Consider the following 14,599-nt stretch of genomic DNA (forward strand, 5'->3'; position numbering starts at 1 on the left):
TGATTAAGACAACCCTCGTTTGGTAACCTTATGAAAATCATTGTTGCCGCCACATTTCTGTCTATCTCTCTCATTTTAGCGCCGGTCAAAATCCTCCTTATTTTTGCTTCATTTGAAGAAAAGAACAAAAAACAATTCATAGTCGTTGATTATCGAAAGTAATTATAAAACATAACTTGATTATCGAAAGTAATTATAAAACATAACTAATAAAAACATCAGAAGGTGCTTTATTGAAACTGAAAATGCTTTTCGAAGAAGAAAGATAATGATCAGATAAAAATAGTGGATGAAAAGCATATTCTGGAAAAAAGCATAAGATCGCGTAAATAATTTTAATAAAAAACACCTCTTGATAAAGAGGAAGAAATGCGAGGAGGAAATTTTTATGAAGTGAATCTCTTAAAAAAAAAACAAAAAAAAACAAGCATACATGGAGAATTCGAATGAAAAGTGTATGTGAAAAAACGGAAGATAAGAAGGATAAAGCATTTCTTAAAATCAATTAAATGATAAAACTGAAAAATTTAGCTAAGCGCGTCTCTTTAAAAAAGAGTAAGATAAGATGGAAAATTAAGGCTTTTCAAAAAAATTCATTTAAGATAAACCGAATAATTTGAATGAAACGTCTCTTAAAAAAGATGGGTAGACAAGAAAATAACATGTATTCAAAGATTAGCTTTGAATAAAGATCGTAGTAATAGCATAAAGAATGAAACATACTGAAAAAAAAGAAAAAATTCTATTCATGAATGATAAGATATTTACTTAACAGAATATTGGAGAGTTGGCCAGTGGAGCGAGTTGTAAAGCCCGCTAATTTTATTTGAAAGAAAATTTAACGAAGATATCTATTTTTGAAAGAATAATAAATCATTAAAATCAAGATAAATGAATAAAATTTTATCGTAAACTCTTTCTTAAATATGCTATTTTAATATTTTTTTTTTTTTTTTTTTTTGGAAACAATGCGTGACAAAGTTTTAGATTGATTAACACAATTAAAATATTTTTTAATTTTTTGAGAAATAAATTATAAAAATTAGTGAAAACATTTGAATTTTAGGATTGGTCTAACAGAGTTTTAAAATATTGCAAGAGATATTAAACTGATAAGTTTAAACTTGATTTTTAATTTTACGTTTTTTGCCACTAAACATCGTCTAAAAATGTTCTTAATTTATACATCTATATATATAAAGCAACATGTGCATGATTCATAATCAACCCTCAACAAAAACTACTGAAGATAAATTGATGAAAATTTCAAACACACGTTCTTCTTAAGGTATAAGTGCATATTAAGAAAAAATTATGTAAGATTATGAGTTTAGGGTTAAAATGAAGTACCAATGAAATTTATCATTTTTAAATTTCTCATCTTGATTTTTGGTGGGTGTAATCTACATCAGAATATTTACATTTTTTTAAAATTCCGAGTTTAATGGATTAAAATGGTTTTTTCATTACTTTTTTTAAAAAATCCGACTACTTTTTTTTTAAATTCTCGGTAAAAAATGAAGATATCAAGTCGATTTCTGTCGTGTGTAATCTTCATGTAAATCTCTAAAAAACAATTTCTAGATTTTTCGTCGACCTTGAAAGGGGGTAAGGAAAGGTAAAAATTAGAATTTGCACAGTGATTGCAAAATTTCCCCATTTCCGATCAACTAAACTTAAACGAGATATTTAATCGATTTTGGTTTGCAAATCCTTTTCAGATAAATATCTAAACCATTTTCGGTTTCGGTGCACGGCGCGGTGGCTCAACCAACACAGCCACTGCAACTGTTAGTGTGCGACGCGGTTGACTCCACCTGTCTCTGGTGACTTGACTGAAAAACATAAAATAAAGAAAATTGACCGCGACGTGAAAAGCAAGTAACAATAAACCGCGGGCGAAGCCGCGTCGGGAATCATTGTGTGTGTGTGTTTTGCATTTAATAATACTCAAAAAAGTTAGTTATAAGTTTTTATTTAGTTTTATTTCTGTAGATTTGGTAACCAGGTTGCTTTGGTTAAGTCGCCCATAGAATTTTAAACAGATACATAAAAAGTTGCGACAATTTCTTTATAAGATGAATTAAATCTTACTTTAACTTTTTAACAGGCTTTTAATAACAATCAAACAAACTTCCACTTTACAAACAAAACCTGTTTAAAGAAATTTGTTTTATTAATTTACAGTATTCATGGATTTGTTTTTATATTTTTTTTTTTTTATTGTATTGTATAAATGACTCTGTTTATTTAATTAGCTGATCGGTACTTTAAAGTGAGACAAAGTTTCAGAACAAAATCAAATGCATAAATAACGTTATATGATAATAACAATATAAATCACTATATAATCACAAACTCTCTCCAACAACATCTAGAACTCTCGAACGGAGAGTAAATTTAACTTTGAAATGGAGTACGTGACATTTTCATGATCGATAATTATCTTGAAATCATGTCTGGTTATATTAGTCTACTGCATTAACACTCTCATTAATATTACCATTTCTGGTAAAACAGCAATTAAATCCCATTTGTTATAATAATCACATTAACTAACTAATCGCTTCAAAATACGGTAGAAATTAAATTATAAATTGAATAAATATTTAAAAAAAGGGAATGAAAATTTATTTTTTGATTACGTTTAATCTAACTCGAATTTATGCCTGTGGAAAACCCCCTTTTAAAAACATATTTTATTAATTGCTACACATTTAAGAAATTAAAAGTGCGCGTGTGTGTGTGTATGTGTGTGTGTGTGTGTATATATATATATATATATATATATATATATGTGTGTGTGTGCGTGTGTGCGTGTGTGTGTGTGTGTGTGTGTGTGTGTGTGTGTGTGTGTGTGTGTGTGTGTGTGTGTGTGTGTGATACTTAACAAGAAACGATTACACAGTGCCTTATATTATAATCGACATTCAAAATATCAGCTACATATTCAATTATGTGCAATAATCACGGAACGAATATTTATTAAATTTGCAAAAATATTTTTTTTCAATCTTAAATATTAAGTCATTCATGTGTACGCAAATAATGTTTACGCACTTTAATAGTGAGTGAATAGAAAGTTCTCTTAATGTGATTTAGAAAAGGAATTAAAATTAGTAATTTTTTCTTATGACAAAAAATGCTGTCTTATAAAACAGAAGACTTAAAAAAATTCTAACGATCTGCAGGTCAATATATGGTCCTGTTTTCTTTACATTGTATTGTTTTTGGTTTCCTATAGGAACTTTATGCAGAAACAAGGGTTGCTTTTTATTTTGAATGGTTCGGGCAATGAATTTCAGATAATTTTAAAGAAAAATATTGGTACATAAAGTACAATAATTCTGAAAATTATTTAATAGGCTGAAAAAAGAAATCGTTTCGAAAGGTACAACTTTGCTACTTAACGTTTTGCTTTTAGTGTTTGTATTTATTTTTAGTATTTCTTCTTTGACTAACAATGAAAATTATTAATCCTAATTGCGTATCTATAGTTACTTGAGAGTTACTTTATACGCATTATTTTATTCTAAATAGCATTACTCATTTGTTTTGTTTAATGACTTAACTTAGTGTTTAATTAAGGTTAACTTGCTAAAGATTGGAAATTCAACTGTTTAACTTTCTTTTTATTTTGTTAGAATTGAATATAATAAAATAATAATAGGGGTAAGTAAATAAATATGAATCGTTGTTTTATACTTCACTTTTTATTATTAAAAACAAAGATTATTTATTTATTTGAGAATCATTAAAGTCATTCATTAATTACTGTTTAATAGTCCTACTTCTTTTATATGAAACGTGTATTATTTATCTGGTTAAATCAAAACATTCAAGTTTTGAATACGGATAAAAATGTGCGTTCTAGCCTGTTGTAATCGTGTCAAACAAATTGATAGTTACCAACATGACAGCGCTTATATTATTGTATTGCTTTTAGCTACAAGGATTTTGTTTTGATTAATGAATTATATAGTTAGGAGATTGAAACTCATAACTCCTTTTATTCATATAATCATATTGCATCGTATAAAAAACAACCGTCCCTCTTTTAATACGTTTTATCCTTTTTCAGACATCATCGTTTGTTTATAATGATCATTTCTATTTAGATATGTTAAAATAGATACCACTGGTTGATTTTATATAGTGGTTGATAATAAATATATATATATATATATATATTACAGTCAATACTTAATTATATTTTAAATTAAATTAAAAATGTTTTCCATCTTTATTAATTGTAGTCTTTGGGAACACTGTTACGCACTCAACGGAAAAGTTCTCAAACACTTTCCAAATCACTGAATGCGTCGTAAATATAATCTACGCTTACGACAGTCACACACAATACGAACACGACAATACCGAACACACAATGCCTCTCACTATGCGCACACAAACGCCCAACATCATGCACAAACTCAAAAACAAGGAATAGCACACAGAATAGAGGAGTTGTCTAAAAAGCAGTCTGGGTATCTGGAGAGATACCCACTTGTATAATTCCACCCAGCTTGTAATTGTGGGAATGAGTGAGTTATCACAAAGTTATTGATTATTCAGTAATGTGCTGCTTGAATAAAGATCTTCTGAAGAATTGAAAGCTGGATAGATATGTACAACTTGGAGAAAGCAATGAAACACCCTTCGAAACTGGTTCACATGCTATAGCCTAATTTTTTTTATTGCATGTGTATAAATAGTAACAAGCGTATATTATACTCATATAAACTAATATAAAAAATCAAGAGGAGATGTTTTTCCTAATATTATTACAAACATAAGAAAAGAAAAAACACTAGATTTTCCTATACTGAAATATTCTTAAGATGAATAGTTTTAAACAAACAAAATGAGCTTAACAATTTTTTTTGATTTTTTTTAAGCTGTAGTTTTTATCTTAACCAGTTTTTAACTATAATTATGCAAAACAGTACATATAGGAATAAAGAATATAAAAAACAAAGAACATTTATTTTCGCCTTGAATAGAAAACACGTCATTTTTAAAAATCAATAAGATATTGATTTTAAAAAATTAATAAGAATAAGTAAATTTCTAATAAAAATTAGGCCATAAAATACAGGTATAGTTTTAAAGCTTATTGTTCACATATTGTGGTGGTCATTCGACGAAATTTACGTTTTTAACTTTAAAAAAAAAAAAAAACATTCAAATCGCTCAAGGTTCTTTAGTTTCAAATGAACATCAGTACGTACATAAAATCAAACACGAAGACATTGCGGTTGATGTAAAAAGACAGGCTACATAAAAAATCAGTTATAACTGTAATTTGTTCGTATAAAATTTAAATAACTTATGATAAATAATAAAACTTGTATTCATAAATAAATAATTGAGCTCAATAAATTAGTTTTTAACATGAGTAAATAGTATTCAAGAGGTCATGGGATCAAATCTCGGCCTCGGACGCTTGCTTTGAATTCGGTCACAATGGTTTTCTATCCGATAAAATAAATGTCGGAACAATCCTCTGGGTGAAAGCTGTCTATTGTATTATGATCGGTTTGGTTCTTATTTTAAAATAATTTCAATCCTTCGAATAAAACTGTAGTTATCTTTGTGTTAAAAGTAATTTTATGACTCGGAGTAAATCCACTGATACTGTATTATAGACCTCAGATATTGCGTAATATATTACTCAGTTTCGAACTGGTTGTTGCCTAAAACTCAAGGTAATATTTTATCTTAATAGACAAATTATAAAATATATATATATATATATATATACTAAAAATTGGTCAATACAGGAGTACATTTGAAATCAACTATCAGGCCAATTATATTTGTATTTCTTTTTCTTTCGCTGAAGCATTTGTTCAATTTATAAATTTGCTATTTATTAAAATCCGCCTAATATTTATTTCTCTTATAATTATATTTTTAAACTTTTAAAATATGTTCCATTTTGACGATTCCTTACTCCATTTGGACTTGTTTCAGCGTGACGTATGCTGAAACTAGTCAAAATGGACTAGTTTCAGCATTTGGAACTTGCAGGAAGGCACATGGGATTGAATCGGACTATCTCTTTTTTTTTTAACTTTTTTTCATAATAACAATAAAAAATATACATGAAAAAAAATCAGAAGTTATTAATGAAATAAAATTTTATGTACCATTCATTTTAAATAAGAAATTGTTAGTCTTTTGAAATACATATAAAATAACGGTTTTATTTATTAATAATAATAATTTCCATACAATTCCAAAGTTCAAAAAGTTCAAATTTTGAAATTAGAAGAAAAATTATGCTTCACTTTTTCGTACGTATTCCTTTATGTCCAGTTGGAATTTCAAACAAAGGGTTTAAACAAACTAAAAAAGTCCTTTAAAACTTACATATAAGTCCTTTCGGTGCGTTAGCACCGAAAGGACTTCAGTGGACGGTCTGAAGGGGAATTACGTCGGGAGGACTGTTTGCATAAGCCTAGCCTTCCGCGGTCGGCCCATAAAATGGGTTCGATAACGCTGGTTTAACAACGGATTGGAATGCAATTAAATCCGTCCTTAAAACTTGAAAAATTAGACCCGTCACTTTTAAGTGACGGGTAAACCTTTAAAAACACTTTAATAAACACCTTTAATAAACCTTTTAAAAACACGCCCGATTGAATCATCCAGCAGCAAGGGACTCTGTCCAGGTTCTGCGATCCGAAGGGAGAATCTATAAACTCCCGCTAACTTTGCATTCCATTCCATTCCATTTGACTGGTTTGATGGTGGCTTCATTTCGAAATACCTCCACATCCTACATCCCCTACATCCCTTACAATTTTGTTTTACATAACGTTGCCTGCCTGCACAATTTTTTCCTTTTACCTGTCCCTCCAATAAAAAAAGCGACATTACAGGATGCCTTAATATATGGCCTATAAGTCTGCTTCTTCTTATTACCCAAATATAATTGGAATAATATAAATTTTTTTTCGATGAAATTTTGAGTTTATAATCTGAAAATATTTTTTTTAAAACTTATATATAACAGAATAATTCCCATGATTTTTTTATTTATGAATATGTCTGATGAAAATTAAAGCTTTTAATAAAGTTATTGCATTGAATGCTAAAAGAAATACTTAATTTGTTAAAAAATAACTTTTTCAAAAGATGTTATTTTTTTAACAAATTAAGTATTTTTTTTAGCATCCAATGCAATAACCTTATTAAAAGCTTTAATTTTCAAAATTTCAATTTTGAAAAAGTGCTTTGTATGCAACGCAAACATTTTGTAGAAAGAGTTTTTCTCACGAAGCTTAAAAATCTTTTTCAAAACTTTTTATTCAACAAAACTTGCATTACCACAGAAACCATTTGTTTTTATAATACAATTTTTTGACAAATATTTTTGATTAACCTAATAACTGGTCAACAAAATTTTTGTCTCACGAGTAAAAGTAGGTGTATTATGCAGCTTTTTGTCTTCTTTTCAAAAGTATTCGAAATTTCTTATCACCCACAAAAAACTGTGGGTGATAAGAAATTTCGAATACTTTTGAAAAGAAGACAAAATTTTGTTATAAATATTTTTCGTCCACTTGTCCATTGTCAAGTAAAAGCTCCTACAGCATTGTAAATATGGAACCAAATGAGTAACTGAAAGGGTAGCGTTGCTACTGTCGTGCAGGTTCAGATATGCATAGACTGCACAAGCATGATCTAGTGCAGCACACGTTCATCAGAACGATGCCAGTAGTGAGATAGCGGTGAACCAGTAAACACGTCATTGTGAGTGCTTTGTGTGTCTTCATTGTTATGTGTTACATATTTATAAGTTTATTTCTTTTAAAGTCGGCCTAACCTGCAATCTACAATGAGACCAGTTCCACACTGCAAAAAATTGCTCATACCAAAGCTTCCAGAACACGCGACATTATATGAAGAAAGCTCAGATTCTGATGGAAGTAAGGGAGAAAAAAAAACACATTTTGGTAATACAACTTTTGAACAAAGCAGTTCATCTGATACGAGATTTATAGTTATCCAAAAAATAGTTTGAAATGCTTGCTTCCCGGCTAAAAGGATGGAATCTTCTTCAAACGAATACAAAGGGATGTACTTATCGTAATCCTCATTCTGAATTTAAAGACTATTTTTCTGAAGTAAATGGTTTGTTTTGTAGTAACATTTATTCTCTTATGTAGACACCCAGTATTAAACATTACCTAACAGAATGACGGTTATTCATCAATTCCTGCAAAGTTAGTTTACTAAAATTATTGACCCAAAATTAAAGAAGGAATATTTGTAGGTCCGCAAATACGATCACTAATGCTTGATGAAACGTTTGAGAAACTATTGAATTCACTGGAGAAAGCAGCTTGACAAGCATTTAAAAATGTTACTTTCAGCAGCTTCGGAAAAGAGGCTTTGGCCGATTATTGTTGGACCTTCAAGAGGGATGCTCCACAGGCGAAATATAGCAGAAAATCGTCATTTCTTACTTTGTAGGTTTTCTGTTTTACTTCGGTTATTATGAAAACTACTGGAGGTATGGTTCTGGAATCTAATTTACTCAATTTGTGAGGTCAAGTTTATCTCTTAATTTGGTTTTCTAGAATTTCAATATGGTTTTATTTCACTTTTTCCTTTTGCCCAGGAATCAGAATAAAATATTTTGCTGGCCGTAACCCGCTAACGGAACGGAGCGTTTCCGGACCCGTGTTTATAAACGTTTATATTATTTTAGCTAGAATCAATATGCAGAGTGTATCACGAAGTTATTCCAGAACATGGAAATAAAAAAAGTACATATAAACATATGTCCTAAAATACCTCATTTGCGAGTTATGGCTAGTGAAATATTTTTCGGACTTCAGCTACCCTAGTGAAATGAGATCATACTGAAATTTTTAGAACATTAATTAAGGGCCAGAGTTAAGATTTCTTACGGTTACTTACCTGACCTGAAAAATCGAAGAAAATAAGTCCCAGAATCGTATACGCAGTAGTTTTTGAGAAATCTAGGGATAAATCAAAAAAATTAGTTAATATACGCAGAAAACGTTTTTGTTCAAAAAATCGTTTTTTACGTTTGTGATATGAAAATGAATTTTTACTGCGTTTATTGTTGGGTTATGTTCAGTACAAAGTGTATGTTATTACAAAACATTAAGCCATTTTCTTCAGAAACTGGTAATTGCAGATTGCAAGTTAGGGTGCAACACTGTATATGGATCCAGGACCTTGTTTTTTTAAGTTCGTAACAACCTTTTACTAATGTAGTAAGGTTTCGCTTTTGGGACTTGAGTGACACTACTCCACAAATATAACAAAAATTGTTAGGATGATTTAAACAATTTGTAACCAACCGCTTTAAAAGAAATTAAGTTGAAAATATGTAACACATAACAATGAAGACACACAAAGCACTCACAATCACGTGTTTACTGGTTCATCACTATTTCACTACTGGTATCGTTCTGATGAACTTGTGCTGCAATAGATGACGTTTATGTTTATGTAAAACTGAACCTGCACAACAGTAGCAACGCTACCCTTTCAGTTACTCATTTGGTTTCATATTTACAATGCTGTAGGAGCTTTTACTTGACAATGGACGAAAGTGGACGAAAAAACATTTAAAAATAAATATTTATAACAAAAAACTTCTTAATTATTTTTGGTTTTTTAGTTTGATGCTGATGTAATAGTTTTTGAATACACCTTTTAATAATTTGTATAAAATTCCAGCTGAACATAAAGGAAAACATATGAAAAAATATTTTCTCACGAAATTAAAAAAGCCTAACCAACTATCCTCTCATGTAAAGCATAATTTTTTCTTCTTATTTCAAAATTTGAAATTTGGAGTTGTATGGAAATTATTAAAAAACATCTATACGTTTTAATGCTATTCTATTTCCTGTTCCTCCACACAATTATAAAAATATCATCTATTTTTTTTTAAATTCTGCTTTTCAGATGGATAGTTTTAGTTTATGAGATAAACAAACTTGTAAATGTACATCTAATGAACTATAAAAATAATTTTTAATACATTTTAGATTTTTTAAAAAGAAATAAAACCCATTACCATTTTAAAAATTGGACTAATAAAAACCTGTTTATATACGAACTTAAAACTGAACGGATGATAAAAATCCGTATAAATTTTTAATATGTTAAACTTTAAACTAGTCATATAATCTCGTAAGAAATTACCAGCGAAACTGAACCGCAGTAACCTGTTTAAGTTAAGACCTCCAAAGGAGATCAAACTAATATCATCATCAGATCAGATAAAATAATAATTTCCTTCTTTAATTCTCTTTATATGCAAGATATTTTTTATTACATCAAAGAAATCTTTCTATTCCTTGATAATTATACGTTATATATATCTTTTTTCTTCTATTTTAGTTATCTAGATAACCGGTTTTACTCTAGAAGAATAATTTATTTAACATCTAAAATTGGACTAAATTAATTGAATCTAAAATTTAGTTTGGACCGGTAGTTTAATATGAATGAATTAATTTAATATGAATGAATAAATTAGTGTTACATGTTCAATTTGAATCATATTCGGTTGGAATATATATAAATATATATAGGGATATTGTTTGAATTGAGTGGTGTATGTATTTCTGTATTAAATTTGTTTGAATTGAGTGGTGTATGTATTTCTGTATTAAATTCTACTAATTCTGTTACAGCTACAATCTATAATCATAGTCATGTCAATCTTCAATAGATATTGTCTGTCAATTCATTAATTTAATAAAAGCTAGGACAAAAAATTTATATACCTATTTAATATATTATATATATATATATATTATATACCTATTTAGCCTTTTATACCTATTTAATTAAATTCTCTTTAATAAAAAATTCTCTTGGTAATAAAATATTTTTATTACCAAAACACGTTGTAATAGAAGTCAAATGCTGTAGAAATTAAAAACAAAAATCAATTTGTCACATAATATCGTATTTGGTTACAATGGAGAGCACAATTAATTTGATTTATAAAGGGACTTAAATAGCTTTGTTATTTTTAATGAACAGGTGGTCATTTCTGTTCCCTTTAACAAACACAGACAATTGGTAAATGAGATGAGAAAAATTAAAACATGTGTTCATTCTCCCCCACCCCGTTAGAGATATTGGGGAATATAATGTTACAGATATAACAATTTTGGTTTTTTTAATAATCGATGTTGACAAAGTTTTTATTTATTTAAATATATTTAGTAAGTTGTACATGCGACCCGCAACCACGTAGAAAATAAAAATAATCGGGTTGACATAACATATCGATCAAAATTAAATTTTTTTAATTAAATGTGTTGCCATAAAGAAGAAAACCAGTGGCATACATAAGTAATTAATTTTCAACACTCAATTATTGATAATCGAAATAATTGAAGAAAAAAAATAAATAACTGAATAAAAACTAAACTGTGATAAAGATAAAGGTATATTAATTTTATGATTAAACTACACCGGAAGGTTTCAACTATAACAAATAAAATCTCAAATATATCATTATAATATTTTTCACCTCATTTATCTTCAAAAACTGGTTTAATTATTATTAAGTTATGGTGTAAGACCAAATTTTCTTAACATTTGGCACCGTTGGTATTCAAAGTTTATAAAAAGTAGGGTATCTTACTTACCAACAATTGTGATTATTAATTATCCAAGCGCTTTCGCTCGGAGGAATAATCAAAAAGCGCTTGGATAATTAAGATCAAATGTTTAAATTTTTCCAAATTTTATTTGTTTTTGATTAACTGATCTACCATAGAGGGACTCCTTTCATCTGAATGAGATGGTGACCCTTCTGATCACTATAAATATTTTAATTTTAGCAAAGTAAAATATTTCATTTACATCCCGTGAAATATTTTGACAAAATTAATTTGTGTGTAAAACATAAACTAAATTAAAAAAATTTAACTGAAACCGTCTGATATTAAAAAAACAGTTTTTAAACATTTTTTGCTTTACTGGTACTGAAAAGTTTTTTAAAATCTGTTAGGTATTTTAAATCCTTTTAATTACAGAAGATTTTATAAATCTTCTGTAATTATATAAATAATTAACGTCCAGAAATTATATAAATAAATAACGTCCAAGTTCTTTTAAAGAGAATTCTATATATTTTTATCCGTTTGAGTACACTGTTGCAGTCCACTGTTGCAGTGCACTGTACGTACATTGTGCAGTCCTTAAAACATCGAAATTAAAATAGACTTTATATATTAATCTGAAGAGTATATTTAAGCCCCAGTTTAGCGAATACATCGTTTAGTATAGTCGGAAATGGGGAATTATCTTTCTTCACTCCTAGAAATGAGATATTAAATATTTACATGAAAATTACAGAAACTAAAAATCAAGTTGATGTATTCATTTGTTACCGAGAAGTAAAAAAAAATAACTTGGTTTCCAAAAAATTCTACAAATTAGTTTTTAGATATTCACATGACGATTAAAAATCAAGTTGATATCTTGATTTGTTACCGAGAAATTACAAAAATAGTAAATGTCATAGTTACTCGATTTTCATCCTTTAAACTCGGAATTAAAAATCTAGAACTCAGATTTTAGATATTCTAATTTTAACTAGGAATTTCATAAAATTCTTTCTTACTTTGCACTTAACCGTAAGAGGAATATATATAACAATTTTCATCGATTTATCTTCGCTAGTTTTTGCTGGTTGTTGATGAATCAGTCAGTCAATCTGTCAGGACATGTTTAAGAAAGTTATGGAATTTTAATAATGGATTTTTAAATCCCGTAACAGATAAAAAAAAAGTAATTTTAATGCGTAACTTAATTTAATAAAAGCTAGGACAAAAAATTTATATGTCTTTTATACCTATTTAATTAAATTCTCTTTAATAAAAAATTCTCTTGGTAATAAAATATTTTTATTACCAAAACACGTTGTAATAGAAGTCAAATGCTGTAGAAATTAAAAACTACTACTAGTTCGGTGCCAAGTTTGAAGTTACTACGGCCCAGGATTGCCTAATTTTGCGTCACGCACTTTTGTATTTCCTTCCACATACACCCTTCGCAATAAAATATGTTAAAAATTTTATAATGCTATTTTTGTTATATTATTTATAAAGTAGACAAAAATTAAGTAAATTTACACATCTTATTAGAAAACTCAGATAGAAAAGCCAATTTTTCAAAATTGTGAAAAATAATTCATTGAATTGTTTAAAATATTTTAATAAAATTTATATATTGATTTACAAAAGGAAAAGACTATCTTTTTTTAATGTAAAAAAGTAATGGTAGATACAATATACTCATTAGAACAATTTTTGTGTTATACATGACATAAAAGTAATAAAAAAAAAGAAAGAATAATTAACAAAATTTGTGCTAGTTGAATGAATTAATGAGAAGTCTACCCGACCTGAGTAGCATACCATGGTGCGGGTCGAATAAACAATGCGGTTGAACCTCCTACTAATGGATATATCAAATGTTGTGCCAACTCACATCATTAGATACTGATCTATTCAAATGGAATGCTGCTTAGATTTTATGCATAAAATAAAATAATATCGGTTTTTTAAATATTCTATTAATATATCATCAACCCATTCATTTAATTCAGAAAAAATATAAAAAAAATTCCACGTATCTGGTTAGATTTATTCAAAGTAATCATTTCTTAGACTACGCATTGCCGTAGAGATATATATACAAGCATAGAAATACTAGTTAGTTTAATAAATAAAATTCTTGATTGTGTGTAAAAGAGGTAGCTTTGAAATTAATATATTAGTATATTGTTTCATCTTACAGTTAATTATGTTTCTACCAAAGCTATACAAAGTTTAACAACGTAACTAAAAGCAGATATATAAATAAACAATAAACACTTATATTGAAAATCTCGAGTAGTAAACTAATCTGGCAATGACAGTTAGTTGGGTATCATTCTAGGACTTTTTTTAAATTCTGCCTTTAATATATTCCTATTTTTGAATTTAATGAGTAATTTATCTAAAAATTAAACTCCGCGCGTATTTAATAACTGTGTTTTTAACATCTACATTTATTAGCCATCTCTTCCCATCTATTTCTCTTTTGAAGTCATAATATATGTACGTATATTCCTAAGTCAACCTGTTATCACAGGTAGACTTATAGAGGTATCACAGGTAGTAATTTTTAGATTTGAACAGATTTCTGAGTTTAAATAGGAATAATAAAGGAGTAAATATTTTTCTGATTTTTGATAAAATTAGGGTACAGAAAGTAAAATTAGTTTACAAGAGTAATAAATTTACAACGGGTTGTTTATATTCACATAAATTAATATTAAAAAATTACTCAGGAAACACCGTTAGGAGTGAACTATGTATTCTAACATAATTCTGCATAATATAATAAATTATTTTAGTTATGGTCCGAGTTAGCTCATTCAGTATATATATTAGTTACGTGAAAAGAAATATTTTTCCAAAAAAATGGACCCGTTAGATGGCGCTAGGGTCAAAAAATTGTATTTATGGTGTTATTTGACTCATATTCAGAATATATATTACGTGAAAATAAGTATTTTTGCAAAAAATTAACGGAC

The sequence above is a fragment of the Lycorma delicatula genome, chromosome 7 (genome assembly GCF_047948215.1).
Source record: "Lycorma delicatula isolate Av1 chromosome 7, ASM4794821v1, whole genome shotgun sequence".
Lineage (NCBI taxonomy): Eukaryota > Metazoa > Arthropoda > Insecta > Hemiptera > Fulgoridae > Lycorma > Lycorma delicatula.